The following is a 24,453-nucleotide window of genomic DNA, read 5'->3' on the forward strand; positions in this document are numbered from 1 at the left end:
CAAATCAAATTGTAGAAATGATTGAATGGACCAAATCTTAGAAAAATTTCATCAAGTTGCCTATAGATTTTATGCCTAGTATGTTTCATATTCATCATGTTAACCACAAGCATCTAGAATTTGCACTGAATCCTTTAAAAAACCAACAAGTTATTCTTGAAATCTACAATTGGGTTTAGGTATGATCTTTCTTGTGTTGTGACAATCTAGTTATGGTCCCTTAATAACTACTACAGTAATTGTCATTGTAATTGTAGTGACAAAAGTATTTTTTTTGTACTTGATGTTTATAACCACTTTTGATAGAATATTCAATAAATACTTTAAAATTAATAAAAAAGGACACACATAGTACCAAAGACATAAACATGTCAATTTTCGCACAATGGGAAAGTGTGGTTTAACTTATGAGTTCTTTCTGAGTAGAATCACTAGAACTTGTGTCTGTTCACCTAGATTGGGACTATGCTAGTCTAAGTGGGACTCAAAGAATATCAATTATATAGTTTTATCCAATACTTCATGGGGATGCATCCTTGGGGATCTAGTTGATGATCCCAAGATCCTAGGGGCTTTCAAGATTGGGGACTTGGAAAGGATGACCCCCTTTCCAAGACTGGACAATCTGCTCCATTTGGTGCATATAAATCAAATGGTATAACATTTCAAGGAGAAAAAATTATAAAACCCCTAAAAAACTAAAAAGGGATATTATCATTACAAATGCAATGTATTACGTTAAAAATTCAATTGAATTTAATATGCTTAAGTTATTTTATATTTTAATAATCATCGCCTTCCATCCCCAATAATTGAGAATTTATTTGCTCTCTGTGAAACCTCAACTACATGTCCTAGCCTAGGAATCTTGGAGTAGCACTAGTTTATCTAAACCAAAGTCAAGACACTAGATGAACTAAAGTGGATGTAAAAACAATTTTGGGCAAGATTGCATATAATAGTAAATGATAGCTCATCAGATCCTTCTTGATATTGTACCACATATAGTGATACAAACTATAATATTTAATTTTCTTTTCCCTTTATGAATGCTTTAGTATATACTTTTTATGTTGTTTCCTTATTTTCTTTTGTTTTAGTGGCAATATGTATTGTCATTACCTCATAGGCATAATTATTAATAACTAAAATTTAGCCAATGAGGGTTGATTGTTTTTACAAGCATCACACTCACAAATATATTAGCTCTATCATCATTGATTGTTAAAAGAATTACATTTTGGAGGGGTATGGGAAGAAATTCAGCTTATATTACTTGAGTCTTAAAATAGTTAAAAATTTTGAATGTTTTATTTATTTTAAACATTTCAGATTTTCATGCTAATATTAATATCAAATTGCTTGATATAAAAATGTCCTTTCTAGACATTACTAATTATTTTGTAGGTGATATGCTTCACAAAAATGTTAGAAATCTGATTGAAAAGATCATTATAGGAAGAAGATTGATTGTAAAGAAGGAAGATTATTGATAAAGAATATTTTCAATCATTGTTTTGTCACTAATGTCAAACCTACTATTTTCTAGAATGACAATTTCTTATAAGATCTAAAGTACTATCACATAGTTGATTGATGAAGAGGATTTAATCAAAAAGATGTAACAAAAGAACCTAAGGAAAAGGTTGAGTTATGATTTTGTAATGAATTGCAAGGATAAATTAAGACAATGGTAAAATGATGTATTGATAATATGCTTGAATATACAGAGGTTGGCCACACTTAGAAACATTGGAAGAATAAGTTGCAACAAGGTTGTCTGCAAAGCTTAACTAAGTTCATTAGTAAGTGCCAAGCAAGCTAGTACGAGATGAGTAGATTTTCAGTTAGTGCTAAGCAAATGCAAAATCTAGGATGTGTCAAGTGATACAGAAGGAGCTGAGCATGTTTAGGTGCCAAGAATCAAAAAAACTTAGTGGATGTTGAGTGAATCCATAGTAGGTGTCCAGCATCAATAAAATGTAGTTGGTGTTGAGTAACACAGTATGTGTCAAGCACCAGAATTTCAATAGTGTCAAGCTAGTGCATTACATGAAATGTCAAAGATTCATCAAATCTGAGTTGATAAGGTTGTTACCTTGAATTTTGTGAACTTGATGGAAGAGAAGGATGATGAGTTGGAGGCACAAAATTTTAGATAAACTATTTTTAAGCAAATTCAAGAGGATTCTTCATGATGTTTCTAGAAGGAACAAGATATGGGTTGGATTCAATAAATCCTACCTAATTCATTCGAACTAAAATTAAAGAGGGAAGAATCGAGTGGGAAAAGTAGTTCCAAACTTCTTATTAAGGAGTTATAGGCCAAGAAGCAAGTGTTGGTAGATCAAAATTGTGGAAAGGGCATCAAGGAGAAGGAATCAAGAAGAAGGAGGAATAGAGCACAGAGCCTCTGCTTCAATTAGTGGTCATAGAGGAGATTGCACTAGTACATCGAGCATGAAGACTCAAGGAGATGAAGCTTGAAAGGAGAACAAGCTATTAGTGTTGTAGAGACTAAAACCCAGAAAAATTGTGAAGAGTTGAACTGTGATCTAAAATTTGCAAATTATGTTGTAAGTTGTATTAGGTCAACGGCCCTTGTTATTTTTCTCTAACAATTGTGCAAGCTAGGGTAAAATCCTATGGACTTAGGTTGGTTTAACAACCATTTGTAAATCCTTTAATAGGGTGACATTCCAAGTGAATTTTCTAAAGTCCTCTAACCAGGCCCACTTCTAAAAAGGTGGTTAAATCTTTTAACTAGGTCACATTTAATAGTATGTTGTAGCCTTTAACAGGGTGGGCCTTTCATAGGGCATCACTTCAGAAGAGTGAGAATTGAGTAGCATGTTACTGGTGGTTTTTCCCAAATTGGGTTTCCACATAAATCACTATGTTATGTGTTGATCTTGTATATGTTATGCTTGCATGTTGATTTACAATAACTTGCTAAGTAGGAATGTTTAAGCTTGGATGCATGAATAGTTTAATAGGCTCACTTTACTTGATGAAAAAGTTTTAATTGGACATTCGGACCCAGAATAATTGATTCACCCCCCCTCTCAATTATTCTAAAGCATTTCTAAAAATTGGTATCAGAGCCATCTGCTGACTTAGTTTAAAAGTACTAGAAGCAGGAAGATCAAGATATCCAAGAGAGAAGTTTCCAAGCTCAACAAAGATAACTTTGCTACATGGAAAAGTCTAATGAAACTACATCTTGGATCAATAGGTGATTATGTAAAAACCTCAATTGGAGTGGAACATGTAGATCCAACTAGAGCCCTTACTACAGATGATTTGAACAAAAGGAAGGAGCATAATTAGGCAATGTTGGAGATTGCCTCTACCCTCAACTATGCTGAATTTGATGACATCAAGGGATGTCACTCTACATTCAAGATGTGGAAAGCCCTATTAGATATCTATGGAGGAGATCAAAATGTTCAAAGAGAAAAAAGAGAAAGCCTCAAAGAAAAGTTTGATGATATGAAAATGGAGGAAGGTGAGAATGCTACTCAATATGCATCTAGAATGAAATAAGTAGCAAGTACAATAAGAAGTTTGGGTGGTCAATTGGAAGATGACATTGAAAATGGAAAATACTTAAGAACCTTGCTCCCCATCTATGCTATTAGAGTTTCAGCTATCCAAGAATTAAGATGTGTACCAAGAAACACAATAATATTTGAAGGTATAGTGGGAAGACTTACTGCATTTGAATTTTCCAACTTTCAAAACCACAGACCTAAGAATCTTGAATATGCTTTCAAAGCCAAGCTGACATTGAATGACATTGAGGAGGTGAAATCAAAGAAGAAGTTTAGAAAAAGAAAACATGCATCGAGTGATAATAGCACAGATGAAGAAGATGTGGAACAATTGGAAGCACTATTGGCTAGAAGATTTTATAGAGGCAAAGATAAATTCAAAGGTAAGCTACCTATCATTTGTTTTAATTGCAATGAAGTAGGACATATTGCTGCAAGGTGTACATAGAAGAAGAACTAAAAACAAGGAAACAAGTACAAGAACAAAAGAGAAGATGATAGCAGAGATTACAAGGACAAAGGCAAAAGATTCTATATTGTTGAAGAAGATTCTAATGAGAATGATGATGAAGTAGTCTATGTAGCAATGAAGGATGAATCAGATGAAGATGAGGCAACAACACTGGTAACCTATGTTAAACAAAAATGACAATTGGATCATAGACAGTAGATGCTCGCATTACATGAGAGGAGATAGAATAAAGTTTATTACCTTTACTCATATGATGGAAATAGTGTTAGATTTGGTAATGATGCTCCATGTCAAATCAAAGAAAAAGGTTCTATTAAACTTACAAAGAAAATTTCATGTAATAATGCATACTATGTTGAAGGATTGAACTACAATTTGCTGAGTGTATTACAGTTAGGCAATCTAGGTTGCAAAGTAGAATTTGGAAACAAGACTACCAAAATCTATGACACTAATGGAAATATAATAGGAAAAGGAGAAAAAACTAGGAGTAATTTGTTTTACCTAGATATGGAAGATGCAACCTATCTTATTGTAAAAATTGATGATGTTTGGTTATGGCATAGAAGGTTATGTCATGTTAACTTTGACAATCTGATTAGAATTAGCAAAAAGAAGAAAGTTAGAGGTTTGCCTAAACTAAAGAAGCCTAAAAATACCATGTTCAAAGAATGTCAACTATGAAAAATGACCAAGTCAAGTTTCAAAAGAAAAGCCTACACTCCCAAAGAAGTTTTAGAACTAATCCATACAGACTTATGTGGCCCAATAGAAGTTCAAAGCTAACAAGGAGATAGATACATAATGTTTTTTATAGATGACTACTCTAGGATGATGACTGCCATGTTCTTAAAGCAAAAATCTAATGCATTTCAAATGTTTAAGTGGTATTTGTCCAGCGTTGAGAAGGAAATAGGAAAGAGTTTGAAGTGCCTAAGATCAGACAGAGGAGGAGATTTTACATTAAAAGAATTTGAGACATTTTGCAATGATAAAGTAATCAAGAGAGAAACATCAGCACCAAGAACTCCACCTCAGAATGGCATTGTAGAAAGAAGAAATAGATCAGTAATAGATTGTGCTAGAACACTAATGATGGAGAAAAATGTTTCTATGAAGTACTAGAGAGAGGCTATAAGTACTGTTGTTTACACCCTAAATCAAGTACAAGTCAAGAAAGGTACAAACACAACACCTTTTGAATTATGGTACAGTCACTCATCCAATGTAAAACACTTCAAAGTATTTGGTTTTAAATACTATATTCTTAAAGATATTAGAAATGTAAATTTTGATGAGCATGCAGAAGTCCAAGTTGATGAATTCAAGAAACCAAAAGATTATAGATCTTTTGCATATTTCTATGAAGGAATACCTATTAAAGATGAAACTACCAATCAAGTTGTGAAGCAGCAACAAATTTTAGTATCAGCCAAGTCACAGCTAGTGAATGTCGAGCTACATTTAGAAGCTGAGTTGCAAAATCAAGAAAATGCACATTCTAATTTTGAGATTAGTACACATGGAAGAGATAATGAAATACCAGACATTGAAGAGCATAATGACTCTAAAGCTGAAGGATCAAACATGGAAAGAAGGATAGAACCAAGACTATTCAAGTATGTGAGAAGACATCACCCTACAGAACAAATCATTGGTGACAAGGAAGTTGAACCAATGACAAGGAACAAACTAAGCAATGAATCATGTATGCTAAGTAAAGTTGAGCCCAAAACAGTAAAAGATGCACTACAAGATGAAAATTGTCATAAAGCTATGGAAGAGGAGATAGACCAGATTGACAAGAACAAAACCTAGACTCTAGTTCCAAGACCATTTGATAAGAATGTGATTGGCACCAAATGGGTCTTTAGGAACAAGCTTGATGAGAATGGTGAGATAATAAGAAATAAGGCCAAACTAGTCTACAGAGGTTATGCACAAGAAGAAGGATTGGATTATGGAAAAACATTTTCCCTTGTTGTAAGAATGGAAGGAGTTAGAATACTACTTACATATGTTGCTTATAAAGGTTTCAAAGTCTACCAAATGGATGTAAAGTCTCCTTTTCTGAATGGTATACTAGAAGAGGAATTCTACATAGAACAACCAGAGGGATTCGTTGATGATAACAACAAGGATATAGTTTACAAATTGTATAAAGCACTCTATGGTTTGAAGCACGCACCTAGAGCATGGTATGAGAGATTGCACAAATACCTTGTGAAGATAAGATTTGAGAGAATGGATGACAATAGCAACCTATACATCAAAGTAGAAAAAGGTAAAGACATTTTGATATCTAAAATCTTTGTTGATGATATAATATTTGGAGGAAAAGATGTCCTATGCAAAGATTTTACTAACCAAATGAAACATGAGTTTGAAATATCAATGTTTGGAGAAATCAAATTCTTTGTTGGATTGTGAGTACATTAACTAAAGCATGGCTTATTTGTGACCCAATCAAAATATATCAAGGAGATACATAAGACATTTGGATTAGAAGACTCAAAACTAGTCAATACACCAATGGCAATAGGACATAAGCTATCCAAGAATGATGAGTTAGCCGAAGTGAATAAGACAATGTATAGATCAATGATTGGAAAGTTACAGTATGTTGTGCATAGTAGACCAAACATTGCATTAGTTGTTGGAATAGTGGCAAGATATTTTGCAAATCCAAAAGAAAATCATTTGATGGCAGTAAAATAAATATTGAGGTACCTAAAAGGAACTAATGACTTTGGTTTATACTACAAGAGGAGTTAAAAGTTTGAGTTAAAAGCCTACACTAATGTAGATTGGGGAGGTAATATTGATGACAGAAAGAGCACCAGTGGAGAAACACTTTTCTTAGGTAAAAGATTGGTTATTTGACCAGCAAAAAGCAAAGTTGTACCTCACAGTCCACAGTAGAAGCTGAGTATGTTGTAACTGCTATCAACTACACCAATATTGTATGGATCAAACATCTATTACAAGGTATGAGGGAAGAGGTAATTGAACTTGTGATACTCTATTGTGATAACACAAGTGCCATCAACATATCAAATAATCTTGTGATGCATGCCAAAACAAAGCATATTGCAATTAAGTATCACTATGTAAGAGAATTGGTGGAAGACAAGAAAGGATGGAATATGTTAGCTCAAAGGAACGGATTGCTAACATCTTCACAAAAGCACTACCTAAAGATTTTTTTGAGTATCTTAGAGGTAAGTTAGGGGTGATACCCCTATCCAAGGTTGTTTGAAGAAAAAGAAAGATTGCCCTACATCAAATGAACTGATTGTTGACATATTACACATTGATGTAGAGGATATTTACTTTAGGATCATGCCTAAAGTAATCAAAGTGTTGAAGTTCCAAATTAGTCACAAGCAAGGTGATAGAGGAAGAAATTTTTGTATGTACAAATACTACACTTGCATGTTAAGATGCTGAAATAGTACATCTTTGGCATTATTTTCAAAGAGGAAGAAGTAGCAAGGAACTAATCAATAGTATTCAATTGGATAGGAGGAGATGTTAAAAAAAAAATTGATCAAATCTACAAAATCAAATGGACAGAAGGAGAAAAAAATAAAGAGGGAGTCAGGAGCAGCACAAGAACAAAGTAAACAATGGTAAGCCACAGAAAAGACAAAGAAAAAGAAAAAAAAAGAGAAATAATAGCTCAGAGGGAGAAAATAGTGCAGACAAGAATCAATTAGAGGAATAGCAGAACAAAAGAGGAGAAGATTGTTTATCAGCAAAAGAATTCAGAGGGAGTCATAAGCTAGTTTAGGTTGCTAATAAAATGAATAGTTTTGAATAAGGTTTTTTTTTGTCATTTGATTTACTAGTTTAACCTAGTTAGCATCTTGATAACTTGGTTGATTAGTTTGGTTTGCCACCAATGCCAAAGAGGGAGATTGTTCGAAATCTGATTGAAAAGATCATTATGAGAAGAAGATTGATTGCAAAGAAGGAAGATTGCTGATAAATAATGTTTTCAATCATTGTTTTGTCACTAATTTCAAACCTACTATTTTCTCGAATGACAATTTCTTATAAGATCTAAAGTACTATCACTTAGTTGATTAAGAGGATTTAATCAACAAGATGTAACAAAAACACCTAAGGGAAAGGTTGAGTTATGGTTTTGTAATGAAGTGCAAGGATTAGTTAAGACAATGGTAAAATGATGTATTGATAATATGCTTGAAGATACATAGGTTGGCCACACTTAGAAACATTGGAAGAATAAGTTGCAACAAGGTTGTCTGCAAAGCTTAACTAAGTTCATTAGTAAGTGTTGAGCAAGCTAGTATGAGCCGAGAAAATTTTCAATTAGTGGTGAGCCAATGCAAAATCTAGGATGTGCAAAATGATATAGAAGGAGTTGAGCGTATTCAAGTTCCAAGAAAAGTAATAGGTGCTGAGTGTCAAAAAAACTTAGCGGATATCAAATGAATCCACAATAGGTGTCAAACATCAGTAAAATGTAGTTGGCACTAAGTAACACTGTATGTGTCAAGCACTAGAATTTCAATAGTGTCGAGCTGTTGCATTATGTGAAATGTCAAAGATTCACCAAATCTGAGCCAACACGGTTGTAAGCTTGAATTTTGTGAACCTGATGGAGGATAATGATGATGAGCTAGAGGCAAAAAAATTTAGATAAACCATTTTTAGTTGTATTCAAGAGGATTATTCATGATGTTTCTAGAAGGAACAAGATATGGGTTAGATTCAATGAATCCTACCTAATCCATTCGAACTAAAATTAAAGAGGGAAGAAGCAAGCAAGAAAAGCAATTCCAAACTTCTATTTAAGGAGTCATAGGCCAAGAAGCAAGTGTTGTTGGGTTGAAATTGTGGAAAGGGTGTCAAGGAGAAAGCATCAAGAAGAAGGAAGAACAGAGCACAGAGGCTCTACCTTGATTAGTGGTCATAGAGGAGATTGCATTGGTACATCAAGCATGAAGACTTAAGGAGATGAAGCTTGAAAGGAGGACAAGTTGTTAGAGTTGCAGAGACTGAAAGCCAGGAAAATTGTGAAGAGCTAAACTATGATCTAAAATCTGCAAGTTAAGTTGTGAGTTGTATCAAGTCAAAATTCCTTGTTGTTACTCTCTAACAATTATGCAAGATAGGGTAAAATCCTATGGACTTAGGTTGCTTTAACAACCATTTGTAAATCCTTTGATAGGGTGGCATTACAAGTGAATGTTCTAAAGTCCTCTAACTAGGCCCACTTCTAACAAGGTGGTTAAATCCTTTAACCAAGTCACATTTAATAGTGTGTTGTAGCCTTTAACAGGGCATCACTTCAGAAGAGTGAGAATTGAGTAGCATATTACTAGTGGTTTTTCTAAATTTGGGTTTCCATGTAAATTACTGTGTTATGTGTTGATCTTGCATATTTTATGCTTGCATGTTGATTTACAGTAACTTGAAAAGTAGGAATGTTTAAGCTTGGATGCACGAACAGTTTAATAGACTCACTTTACTTGATGAAAAAGTTTTTATTGGACATTTGGACCCTGAATTATTGATTCACCCCCACCCCCTCTCAGTTATTCTAAAGAATTTCTAACAAAAAATCCCATGATGCACAGATGTGAGTCTATAAGTGGAGTCTATGTCAGCAAATTCCTTGACAAGCCTAAAAATGTGGAAATGGCTAAACCATTAGTATTTAATATGAATCTATCAGTAGAATATGTATGGAAATCATTTAATGCAAGAATGATGATCCTCCCCTATGGTATTTTTAATGCCTTACGAAGTTAAGAGTGACTACCTACTGATTATATTTATGCTAACTTTGAAAACTATAAGAAATCACTATGGTCATCCTTTTCCTTTCTTACATCTATGATAAAATGTTTTGGTGGTTTCCATGAAGAGAATAATTACACTAGCAATAACTTACTATGAAGAGAATAATTACTATAGAACCCTAGATGCTTCCTCATAGAATTGCACTATGTACTTTTACTAGCTCTTCCACTTGACTGAAAGAGAAATAGAATGAACAATATCTTTCAACGAAATTGGCATGTCACAATTATGGTCACAAGGTTAATCAATGTAGATGTAGAGTTCAATTAGTAAGGTCGGGATGGAAGAATATCAATTGGGGTCATTGTGTGAACACATGCAGATTTGGTAATGTTTTGGTGAAGTCTGTGAATGATAAGAATGTCATAGTTTCAAATGAATCTCAGAAGGCTAATAGGTAAAAGTACAAACCTATCTCACCCTTTTACAAAGGAAAAGGCTAACAAAAGTATAATTGTTCAACTTCAATAACATAAATTCTTTATTATTATAGAGAATTTGAAAATGAGGTAAAATAATGAAATGTGTAGAAATAGATGATTCTTAGGATTATAATTTTTAATAATTATTTGCAAAAATAAATGATAGATTTTCCTATTTTTTAAAGATAAATTTTTCGTTGATGAAAAATTTTGAAAATTAGGGGTCTAGTTCCCACCACAAAACTACAAGGAAATAAACTTATTTCCTTTTGATCTCAAATTATGTTGTAGATAATATATGTAGCTAGAACAATCCAAAACAAAAATTAACTTTAGACTTATATTTTCTCTTTTATAACAATTCAAATTTCAACTTATTCAAATCAATAGTTTTCATCTCCCACCACATTTTTGAAAATAAATCTATTTTGACCAAAAGAAAAATTATAAATTCTTGAAGAGGACTCTTTCCTCTAGAACGTCATATAATTTTAAAATTTTTCTGATATAATTTACTATTTTTTCTTTCTCAAAATCAACATCTTCTCAAGTGTTAAAATACATACTTGTAGAATTTTTTAGTTACAATATATTATATCTAATTAAAACACTATGAACTCTATATGAGAATATTCTTGACTATGAACTCTATAAAATGGTGTTTATATGTTATTAAAAAAAAATCATAAAAAATAGTAAATGTTATTAAAATGTCAATTTTTTTGAAATAATTTGATTTATTTAGTAATTTGACACTATCTACTATAAAACATGCATTTAATAGACATTTCCAATAGGAAAATTGTGAGACCATATATATCTTAGCTAGAATAAATTTAACAAGATCACATGTTTGAAAAAAAAAATTAGATAGAAATACTCAAATTTAGTTGTTCTGATTAGTCAGCATAAAAGGTGACACAGCTTTGTACTTTCACCCTAACACAGTTATAGCACAAGATGGGTCTTTTAAACCTAGGTTACATCTATGGGAAAACTAATTGTAATTAGATCCATTATATAGTCCAATCTGCTTGCTAATAAAATCAATGTGTCAAAGAGTAGGATTGGGCTCATCTGTGATGACCCTGAGTAGGATAAAACTGAACCTAGGGTGAAATAATCTATTTTTATTCATTTACTTTATTCTAAATTCTTCACCTTTGAAGGTCTTCATTTGGGCTTGATATTGGGTATTCTACCCCTCAACCCCATCTTAAATGATGACAAGCCACCCACCAAGAGTAGTGCCCCCACCCCCAAGGGGCACTACCCCTTGATTTTGCTAGGAGCATTGCCCTCATATCTTCATGAATTTATGGGATATGGAATGAAACCAAATTAATTTTTAACAATATTCAGCTAAAGAAAAATATAGAACATTATCAATGCTAGGATACAAGGGAAAATTAAAACAATGTAATCCATTAATTCATGACCACTGACCTTTTGTGAGACTATGAAACCATCAAAAATCCAAAATGATATAGACCAAGGTTCAAATAGGTTAGTATAGCCCATACAAATTACATTCACCAAGCCATTAAATGGCTGATTCTTGAACAAATGTTGATGAAACAAGAAAGGTGCCTGGCAAGTTTGGACCAATATCAATACTCTTCATCCAAGACAAGCCTACAAACAACAATATCAAAGAACCTGGAATGAAGAACTATAATGTGACCTGGCAGATGACATAATTATGTACAAAGAGTTTTTCCCTGCTAAAGTCAAGATTGGGAACCTTGCTACCATGCAATCTTTGATACCAAATTAAAACAGCTTCATTTAGATACATCTACAAATTGGACCGCACTAGTAATAGTTGAAAAAATCCAATAACTAATAAACACCAAATCCTAAACTATTTGAAAGATGCAAAAGACATGCCAATTTCTTGAGCCCAATTTTCTTGATGGAATGAATGGGAGGCTCTCCAAGTGTACCATTTTATATCTTCTACTTCATTGTAAATGACACTAGAATCTGACAGGTCTAACTTCAGATCTAGATTCTTTTCAAAATTACTAATTTCACTCATTTCCCTCTGATGGAATGTATGCTCAAATTGACTTAGAAAACTATATTTTATCTCAAAACACTTACTCATTTCGCTTTGGTGTCTAGAATCTTGCATACCTATATTACCAACTTTGATATTTTTCCCAATCAAATGATCTGAGTACTAGGTGCCAGGTTGTAGGCAAATTGGGTTTTTATCAAATAGAAGAATCCTAGGCTTTATACTCTTCAAACCTTGTTTCTAACTAGACTTTGAGATAAAGATATCAGCCATTGGGCTAATCCAAAGTAAGGACATAAAGACAAGCATGATGATATTTAGGTAGAACAAAACTCGAATGACTTTTCTAGAACCAATGACAGACATATTCCATTGAAGTTGATCTGTACCGAGCCAGAATGATCAAATAGCCTTATGAACAGGGCTAAAGAGAAGACCACAAAGCTAACCAGTAAAACATGCCAAGAAAAACATTACAAAACTAGATTGAAAAGACATCTCACTTCCATCATTATCTTTTGATTTTTCACTGCTGGTGACACCAACTCTAAGGTCAACAAGTCTAAGCGTAGAAATTAAAAGAATTGTTAGAGATATAAGAAACCCTAAAACACCCACAAAAACACTCAATAGCTTTGCTATTATTTTTTGAGGTGTACCTATCTAAAGATACCCTACCAAGAAACCTAGCTAACTTGTATATTGCAAAGGATCCCACAAGGATGGGAACCAAGTCACCCTCAAAAAACATAGCAAAAACTTGTTTATCATCAGATGATAAGCATCCAAGGAGAAACTAATATGTGAGAAGGTTAGAAAGACCTAATGAAGCATACAATATAGCTTCATCATACTTTGCAAAGAATTGTTTTGTCTGGATCTATGATTCAACTAGTCTAACTCTAAATATCTCAACATTAGTTTCATCAAAATTAGTTTTTTCTTTTAGCTTATCCTTTTTTCTTTTTAAACCTTTCGATGGGTCTACTTTTGACCTTTCCTTCAATTTAGAAGAATTTTCATTTGTGTCTATATTATCTTCAGGTCTCCTAATGGTTGCCCTCACATTCCCTCCATCTCCATTCACAACATTCTCTGGAATCAAATTTGACTCAATCATCCAAAGAATTAGAAAGCTTTATCTAGATACCAAGACATAGAGAAACTTGTGAAAGCTTAACAATGATGAAAAAATTCAAGTCCAATAGATTATGATGGACTTCAGTGATATTGTTGGCAATGGAGAGAAAAATAAGGAAACAAATCTTGTGTCTACTAGAGGATCCATTGATATCAAATCGGCAATTAAGGGCTCAGATATACTTCAAAAGGTGGTACTAAAATGGATACCCATTACAGTTTTAGCTACTGTTGTAATCATACTCATATGGGCACGAATGGCTTTTGGGAAATTTGATTACATTGAAATTTGAAGTACAATTTAGAAGAAAGAGTAACCTTTTGAATATAGACTTGATAAATCATTTTTTCTTGTCTAGTTCATGGACTATGGGGTTATTTGTTCAATGTTCATTCATTTATATGAGCTTTCTATTATCACCAAATGGTGAAGAAGGGTGTGATGAGAGCATTTTAGTCAAAAAATAATTAGAGTTAGACATATGAGGCCAAGCTTGCTGCTTTGTCAAGGTGATTACTAGAAAAATAGACAAATAAACATTACTAATATCCTATTTGAAAATTATGAATTGAGTCATAAAAAAATTGCCAATGTAACTGCACTTCTTTGTAATCTTACTTTCATTCAGTTAAAAGAAGTCAATCCATGTGTATATAGACTGTACTTCAAATACTTGAGGCTTTTTAAGTCCATAGATAAATTCTTTTTGTAAAAAATGTTAAATTCTTGTAGACAGTTTCTCCTAAAGCCTGTTGCTTAAGGTTGTATATGTTCACATGTAGATAGTTGGAGTATATAATGTATCTTAATTTTTTTTAAATTATAGATGGTCTTATTTTTATATTTTTTTTTAAAACATTCTCTAGATTAACATAGGTGTGCAAGCTGTCTATAATCCAAATAAAAACCATAAACATTGTAACCAAGAAGCTTGTAGCTATAGAGACTATGGTATTGACCACCAAACTTGAATATGGAAATATTTTTCTTCTCTGTTAATATTGGAAACAAACCCCTGGTGGGCAAAATACTTTGCACTTATGACACTTTTTTCAATCTATATCATCCTTGTGTTATATAGATCATCTTTTGATGCCTCCTAATTAGCTCTAATGGATACACCATAATGATCAAAACAAAGAAAGGCCACAAATGACTAGAATGAAAAGATTTGGGGTATAAAAAAAATCTCTGCAACAACATATACCAAAGGAAAGGAATTTTTTGAGCCATGTAGTTTGTGCTTACACTCATCTACCAAGGGAAAATAAATCAATAGAAACATATAGTCTTACTAGTTTAGATCCAAAATTGTTTTTGGTACTTATGTTGTTCTTGAGTGCATAGATCTTCAAAGCAATCTATAGTAGACATATAATTCCTAATATTGTGATGAAATGAGCCAAAAAAAAACACAAAGTTTGCAATATTGTAGCAACAAGAATTGAAGAATTATATCATTTTCCATCTCACCAGCCACCCTCACCGAAGAAAACAATTAAACCACAATCAAATGCAAAAGTTAAAAGACAATTATTTGATACTCGGTTACTCTACTATTCACTCAATTGAAGAAAAAATTTTGAATACTTAAAATCCAAAATATACCCATACATAAGACAGAAATGAGAATTTCTTAAAAATCAGTTAAATTAAGATTAAAGAAAAAATTCAAAGGTAAATGATCAATTTCCCTTTCTACTATAAATTTTGACTTCATGTGATGCATTGCAGATGATTTTCCCATATCAAATTTTCACAAATTTTAACAAACTAATCTCCACGACTGCTTAAAGCTCCCTGAAATAGAATTAAACGAACATATCTTTCTTTTAAGAATAATTTTTTTGGTACAAACCCTTGTCCCATCTCTTTATTTTCTGGATTTTTATATTTCCTTGACTTAGATTTGAGAAGTAATGTGGTTGCATTAGGTTAAAGAGAATCTAGTTTTATATTTCTTTAATTTGGATAGATTCCCTTTATTTGGACACCAAGATTGTTGAAAGAAATTAAATTTATCATGCTCCACATGTACATATAGAACCAATAAACACAAGCATATTCTTCTCCTTACCATATCTCATATGTCCTCCTCCTTTCTCCCATAGACCCCAAGAAAAAAGGAAATGGGGCAAGAAAAAAAATTATAACCAAAAGCCAAACTGAAAAGATGCAATTTACCCTATTGCATCATGGGTTGCATTAGATTTTATTACAACAGTGACAGGAGAAACATGAAACCTTAATCTTCCTTTGCAATGTCATCATGAGTTCTATCACATGAAACATGAGGTAGACCTCCTTTGTTACCACTCCCTTCTCTATCAACACATCCACATTCTTCAGATCCTCCTCGACAAATCCCCATTGTTATACCATTTGTAAAAAGAAACCCCAGCAAAACAAAGTGATAAATACTTATGGGTGACCATGGGCATGGACGAATTGGAGTTGCCTGGCACAGGCATGTCCTTCACATCAGTATCCATCTCTATCTCATTTGAAGTTTAAAAAACCAAAAGATTCTTTCCTGTGCTCATACCATTTTTTTCTTTTTAACCTGTGAATGAAACTTTTCCTTTTTTTGTTATAACATTGAGTTGGTCGAAATTCAACTTGGGAAAACATGGGTTGGTCAAAATTTTGACCAAAGTGGGCATATAATTTTTTTTGACCGACATGAGAATGAAAACCAAAAATAAGGAGGATTCATAGCTTTGGTCAAAAAATTTGGTAGAAAAAAAGGTGCAAATGTACTAGTGAATTCAAAGAGCCAAGTTAGAGAGTCTCAAAGGTAAGTTTGATGAAATCATAATGGAAGAAGGTGAAAACATTTCTCAATATGTTGATAGAATAAAAGAAGTTGTTGATGCAATAACAGGTGCTATTGATAAAATAGATAATGATGTTGTGTTAAGTAAAGTCTTGAGAACATTGTTGCTTGTGTATGCCATTAGAGTGTCTATAATCCAAGAGATAAGATGTATTCCAGGGAATGATCTAACCCTTGAAGGCTTGATAGGAAGACTCGCTGCTTTTGAGTTATCTAATTTTGACAACTACAGACTAGAGAGTATTGAATCAGCTTTCAAAGAAAAGTTGTTACAGAAGGATTTTGAGGAGGTAAAGCCAAAGAAGAAGAAAAGAAAGATATAGTATGCATCGAGTGATTGTAGTACAAATGAAGAAAACATTGAATAATTGGAAGCATTGTTGGCAAGAAGATTTCACAAAGGAAAAGGTAAATTCAAAGGTAAGCTACCTATCATTTTTTTTAATCGCAATGAAGTTGGTCATATTGCACCAAGATGTACACAAAAGAAGAACTTTAGAGAAGGAAATAGGAACAAAAACAAAAGAGAAGATGATGGAAGAGACTACAAACATAAAGGCATGAAGTTATTCTACATTACTGATGAAAAGAACTCTGATGAAAATGATGATGAAGTGGCATATGTTGAAATGAAGGATTAATTAGATGAGGATGAGGCTACTACACTTATGACTTGTGTGAACAAGAATGAAAAATAGATCATTGACAATGAATGCTCACATCACATGACTGGAGATGAAAGTAAGTTCATTACCTTAACCTATTATGATGGAAATAGTGTAAGATTTGGTAAAGATGCACCATGTTTAATAAAAGGAAAAGGGTCCATCAAACTCACAGACAAGATTTCATGTGACAATGCTTATTATGTTGAAGGACTAAATTATAACTTGTTAAGTGTGGCACAATTGAATAATTTGGGGTACAAATTTGAGTTTGAAAACAAATCAACTAAGATATATGATACTAATGGAAACTTGACTAGAAAAGGTGATCAAACTAGCAGTAATCTATTTTATTTGGATATGGAAGATACTATTTGTCCTATTGCAAAATTTGATGATGTATGGCTTTGGAACAAGAGATTATGTTATGTTAACTTTGAAAATTTGATAAGTATTAGTAACATGAAAAGAGTTAGAGGTTTGCCTAAGTTGAAGAAACTAGAAAATATAATATGCAAGCAATGTCAGCTAGGCAAGATGACAAAGTCAAGCTTTATAAGTAAAGCTATACCTCTAAACAAATACTTGAAATTATTCATATTGATTTGTGTGGACCAATTGATGTGCAAAGTTGCAAAGGAGATAAGTACATAATGTTACTTGTTGATGATTACTCTAGGATGATGACAGTCATGTTTCTAAAACATAAATTAGATGCTTTTCAAATTTTTTAATGGTACTTGGCAAGAGTTGAGAAAGAAACAGTTAAGAACTTGAAATGTTTGAGATTAGATAGAGGAGGTGAATTCACTTCACATAAGTTTGACATGTTCTACAATGATAGAAGAATCAAGAGATAGACATCAACACCTAGGACCCCTCCACAAAATGGAATTGTTGAAAGAAGAAATAGGTCAATAATAGACTGTTCCAGAACACTCATGATGGAGAAAAATGTTGCTCTAAAATACTAGAGAGTTGTTGTAAGTACTATTGTATACACCTTGAACCATGTGCAAGTAAAGAAAGGTACTCACTCAACACCTTTTAAACAATGGTATGGTCATCCACCTAATGTGAAATATTTTAAGGTATTTGGAAGCAAAATCTATATTCTTAAATATTTTAGAAGTGGAAAGTTTGATGCAATGAGCGAAAAAGGTATATTCCTTGGTTACTCCACAAGAAGTAAAGCTTATAAGTGTTTAATTACTAACACTAACAAAATTGTGGAAAGTGCAAATGTGAATTTTGATGAGTGTAAAAAAGCACATGAAGCTGAACCTACAAAAGAACTAGAAGATTACAAGACATTTTTATACTATTATGAAGGAATTCCTACTAAAGAAGATGCTACGAATCATGCAACAAGTCAACAGAAAGTTTCAACAACTGCCAAGTCACATCTTATGAATGCTAAGTTGCATTCAAATGCCGAGTTATAGAATGAGGAGAATGCACAATCTAAATCTGAGATTAGCACACATGAAAGAGATGTTGATATATCTGATAGAGATACACATAGTGATACTGAAATTGAAAGACAAAATGCAGATACAAGAGCTGAGCCTAGACTATCCAAATATGTCAAAAGACACCATCGGGCAGATCAAATCTTTGGAGACAAAGATGCAAGGTCAATGACAAGAAATAGGTTGAGAAGTGAATCATGTTTATTAAGCATGAAGGAACCTAAGACAGTTAGAGATGCATTGGAAGATGATGATTGGTACAAGGTTATGGAAGAGGAAATTCAGCAAATAGAAAAGAACAATACTTGGAGCCTAATTCCTAGACCAGAAAATAAGAATGTGATTGGCACAAAATGGGTATTCAGGAACAAGCTAGATAAGAATGGTGAAGTAACAAGAAACAAAGCAAGCCTAGCTTGCAAAGGGTATGCACAAGAAGAAGGAATTGACTATGGTGAAACATTTTCCCTTCTTGCAAGAATGGAGGGAGTAAGAATTTTGATTTCTTATGTTGCATATAAAGGTTTCAAAGTTTATCAGATGGATGTTAAGTTTGCATTTTTGAATGGCATATTAGAAGAAGAGGTCTACATAGAATAGCCAGAATGATTTGTGGATAAAAACAATAAGAACATGGTAAATAGACTACATAAAGTGCTATATGATTGAAACAAGCACCAAGAGCATGGTATGAGAGACTTCATACTTATCTTGTTAAGATTGGATTTGAAAGGACAGATGATAATAGTAATTTGTACATGAAGATAGATAAAAAAAAGGTATAATATTATCTAAAATATTTGTTGATGACATAATATTTGAAGCACAACATGCTCTGTGTAAATATTTTGCAAATCAGATGAAGCAAGAGTTTGAAATGTCAATCTTTGGTGAGATCAAATTCTTTGTGGGATTACAAGTCTATCAAATAAACTATGTGTATATATCACTCAATCAAAATATGTCAAGGAGATATTGAAGACATTTGGACTTGACGATTCAAAACTAGTAAGTACACCTATGGTAACAGCACTCAAGCTGTCAAAGAATGATGATTCAGTTGAGGTTAATCAAACATTATACAAATCCATGATTGGAAAATTGCAATATGTAGTACACAGTAGACCTAATATTGCATTAGCTATGGGGATAGTTTCTAGATTCTCTACTAATCCTATAGAGAATTATTTGATGGCTATGAAAAGAATAATGAGATACTTGAAAGGAACAAAACAACATGGTTTATACTATAAGAAGAATGAAAAGTTTGAACTAAAATCCTACATTGATGCTAATTGGACTGGAAATATTGATGATAGAAAGAGCACCAATGGAGGAGCATTTTTCTTAGGCAGAAGACTTGTTACATGGACAAGCAAGAAGTACAACTCCTCAATCTACTACTGGAGTAGAGTATGTTGTTTCTGCTACTAATTTCACAAACATTGTATGGATCAAACAACTACTAAAGGGAATGAAGGAAGAGATCATTGAACTAGTGGCACTTTATTGTGATAATACAAGTGCTATAAATATATCAAAGAATCTTGTAATGCATACAAAGACAAAGCACATTGCAACAAAGTATCATAATGTAAGGGAGTTGGTTCAAGAAAAAGAGGTGAAGATGGAATATATTAACACAAAGGAGAAAATATCTTCACCAAAGCATTACCTAAGGATGCTTATGAGCATTTGAGAGGTAAATTAGGGATGATACCCCTGTCAAAGACTATGTAAAAGCAAGAGGGAGTATCCTGCATCAAACAAGCTGACATTTATTTCATACAAATTGATGCAGTGGATCTTACTTTAGGAAATACCTAAAGAAATCACAAAGATGGAACTACAAATTAGTCACAAGCAAGGTGACAGAGGGAGCAAAATTGAAGAGCCTACAAAAGCTTATGTTTGCATATATCAAGATGTCAAGTGTTGAGTATTTGTTTTTGGCATTGTTGTCAAACTATGAGAAAGTACAGTAAATTGATCAAGTGCATGTTGATCAAGAGGGAGATGATCAAATGATTAAAGCATAAAATCAAGGGAGAAAGTACAGTGCACAAGAGGAGAAATAAAGTGAAGGTACATCATCAAAAGGTTAGAATACTAAAAGAAAGATAGAGGGAGAAAGTAGACAGCAATCAAAGGAAGGATTAGTACAAAAGAGGGAGATATTCAGATTTTCTACTAATCCATGATAGAGGAGAATCAAAAAAGAAGGAACTCAGAGGGAGAAGTTTTGAAGTTATATTTTGTAACCTAAAAAGGAGTTGCTGATAGAGGGAGAATTTTTATTCACAAACTTTCTTTTTGCTATTGCCTTACTATTTTGACCTAGTTAGTTTGATGGATCAAGATTTTTATTGTTTTGACTAGTTGATCAGTTTGGTTTGCCATCAATACCAAATAGGGAGATTGTTGATATATGATTGAAAAGGTCATTTGAGATTGTTGAAAGAAGACTGTGTGTTTTCAATCATTGTTTTATCACTGATGTCAAACCTGCTACATGTTGGTAAGACAATTACTTATTTGTTTCAAGCACTATCACTTAGTTGATTGATGAGGAGGATTTGATCAACAAGATGTAACAAAAGTACCTAGAGGAAAGGTTGAGTTATGATTATATATTGAAGTGCAAGAATCAGTTAAGATAGTGATAACATAGTGTATTGATTATCTACTTTGAGGTTACAAAATGATTGGCTACACTTAGAAAGTTTAGAAGAATAAGGTTGAAAAAATTTCACTTGCTAAGCTAGATGAAGTTGATAGAAGGTGCCGAGCAAAGTTGGTGCAAACCAAGCAAAAATTCAGTTGGAGCCAAGTGAAAACAATTTCTAGCAGATGCCGAGTAAACTAGTGGATGTCGAGCAAGTTAGTAGGTGTCAAGCAAGATAGTTGAAGTAGAGTGATTTTTTAGTTGATTCTGAGTACTAGTAAAATTAATTTGATACTAAGCAACATAGTATGTGTTGAGCATCAGTAAATTGATAATGTCGAGTTGCTACATTATGAAAAATATCAAAGATTCACCAATTAAAAGTCGACAAGTTTGTTTTCTTGGAGCTTATGAATTAGGAGGAAGACAATATTTATTAGCTAGAGGCACATAATCTTATGTAAACCATTTTTGGAGGTGAATTTAAATGGATTCTAGGAGAAGTTTCTAGAGAAGACAAGATATGGGGTAGATACATTGTAGTCTACCTAATCCATTGAAAGCCCTTATTTTTGAGATGGATAATGAGAAGGAAAAGAGTTTGAATTTCCTATATGTAGGGATGTCTAGTCATCAAGCAAAGAGGTTAGAGAGTTTTGGAAGTGAAATTCTGACAAGGAGAAGGAAGAGTTTTTGCTTCATCAAGTGACCCAAGAGAAGAAGTCTTCAATGGCAAACTAAGCAAGAAGGCTTAAAGAGGATAAGTGCTTGAAGGGTGAACAAGCTATAAGATCTACAAAGATTGAAAGGCAGGTAGATTTGAGCACTAAATAGTGATCTATAATCTGCAAGTAAGGTTGTAATTTATATCAGATCAAAACTCTATTATTACTTTCTAAAAATTGTATCAAATTAGAGTAAATCCTTTGGAGAAAGGTTGACTTAATCATCATTGGAAAATCCTTTAATAGGTTGACATTCCAAGTGAATGGCCTAAAGTCCTCTAACAAGGCTCACTTTTAACAATGTGATTGAAATTCCTTAACTGGGTCACATTTAATAGTGTGTATTGTAACCTTTAACAAGGTTGGCCTTTAATAGGGCATCACTTCAAAAGAGTGAAAAAGGAGTAGCATGTTACTGGTGGTTTTTTCCAAATTGAGTTTCCATGTTAAATCATTGTGTCAAGTGTATTGATGGACGTGCTATGTTTTATGCTTATACTTCTACATGTTAACATTATAGTAACATATTATTTTAGGTTAACACACAATGAATGCATTGATGGTTGAGAAAGTTACATGGGTTCATTGAATTGTGAAAAGTTTTATTTGTACATCTGGACCTTGAATAACTAATTCACCCACCCTCTCAATTATTCTAAAAGAATTGTAATAGAAAGTTATCCTTCTAACTTGCAAAGTTGCATTGACAGTTTGAGCTGACTGTTTCACACCTTCGTGACTTGATTGACAGTTACTCCTTAACTGCCTACGACCATGTGAAGAGGAATAATCACATCATTGCAGCTTAGAAATTCTCATTTGATTTAACTTTCTAAGGCTTAGGAATAAAAAGAAAAGTCAAAAACTTTTGTCATATTCCCATTGGCCTGCATGGTAGAATGAATAGTTCAACAAACGTGAACATGGCTACCACCTTGAAAACTAGATTTTGGAAGGAGGGGCAAAAATGGTGAACATTTCTGGCAACTTAGAGGGGATTCTTTCTTGTTAAGCATGAGATCAGTGGCCTTAAGTAATCATTGAGCTAGAGTCATCGAAAATGAACCTTACATTCTATCTATATTCTCATAAAAATGGCCTCTTCTCTACAACTACAAAAGCTTCAAAACTTTTCTCTCTTCTATAGAGAAGGCTTGTTCTCACACACTTATTGAAAATAGGAAAACTAAAAAGAATATATGCTCTAATATATACAAAAATTTATAGAGAAAATAAGTCAAACAAAGCCATTGAATAGCTTGTTAAAGTAGCTTCCCTTCTTTTTTACTTTGGAATGCTTGACATGTTCAAGCATCATCTTATTATCATCATGTAGTTGGCTATAATACCACACTCCACTAGAATCTAACACAAGATGTGTCTCACCTTTGTATTCATATCTCTCACCTTGATGGATTAAATCATCTTTTATATCATTGAAGGCAAAAATATCACCATCAAATCCTTAAGAGAATAATATTTACTCCAGTTGCTCTATATGTTCTTACTACTCAAAGAATTCCGCAGGTGTTGACTTGGGTGGAACCACCTCATTTTTAGTTATAAGGGTGGGGGGCTCATTGACAAGAGCATTTTCCATCTCATCCTTTTCATGCATGAAAAATATCTTCTACCCCTACTACTCCTTCATTTCTTGGATTAGACTTGGTATAATAGCATCTTGTTCATGGATAACATAGACTCTTGGTTCAACATCATCCATGTGCTTGAATAGATCTAGATGGTCATCCTCTCTATTGAAGAGAGTACAATTCATGTTCGTAGGGTAAACCACATAAGGTTCAATATGATTATTACTGGATGTCTCTTCTATGATGAAGGTCTGTGTTCCATTTCTAGTTGTGAAGAACATCTGGGACCAATCAAAAGTAATGCACCTACTACTAATCTTAGCAGTGAAATCTCTAGATAAATAGATGGTAGAGTGTATAGGGAGATCTATAATGGTTATGTCTTGTAGAATAGTGTAGCTATGACATGCACAAAGGGTCACTTCTAAATCTCTGAATAAAATCTACCATTCTACAAGAACTACCATCCAATAGAGTAATCCCATTAGTCAAAGGCTCATGTTTTATGCCTAGCTAATCAACAGTCCTATTAGGCATGACTGAGGTACTAGCACTAGAGTCTATCAAGTAATTATGAATTATTTTATCTCCTATGATTAAGGAGATATAAAAGGGAGGAGGCTTCATTTTCTTACTTAGACTTTCTTCCTTGTAGGTTTGTGCATGGATGGCTAAATTTGAAGATCCACCCTTCATTGATATAGGAGTAGCCCTAGACTCATCTTCCTTCTTGTAACTTTGTCCTTTACTCTAATTTTGAACTAGTTTAGTTGTCCTATTTTCTATCCTTAGGTCCATCATATGCATATCTGTAGCACTATTGTTCTTCTGACCTCTACCACCAAAATCCTCCTTACCAAAAATAGCATAAGAAGCACCCACTTGTATTTGAGCTTCATATCCAATTTTAGACTGGTTTATATCATACCATTGTCCCAAATTTGTTGGTTCCTCTTGTACATTCAAGACCTAAGAAAATTCATCTTGATCATTGGATTGATAACCATGCATGTATCCTTCTTGTTCTTGAGTAAGATTATTCTGATGAACA

This window comes from Cupressus sempervirens, chromosome 11 (genome assembly GCF_028749045.1).
Source record: "Cupressus sempervirens isolate cs-2001-9-10 chromosome 11, ASM2874904v1, whole genome shotgun sequence".
Lineage (NCBI taxonomy): Eukaryota > Viridiplantae > Streptophyta > Pinopsida > Cupressales > Cupressaceae > Cupressus > Cupressus sempervirens.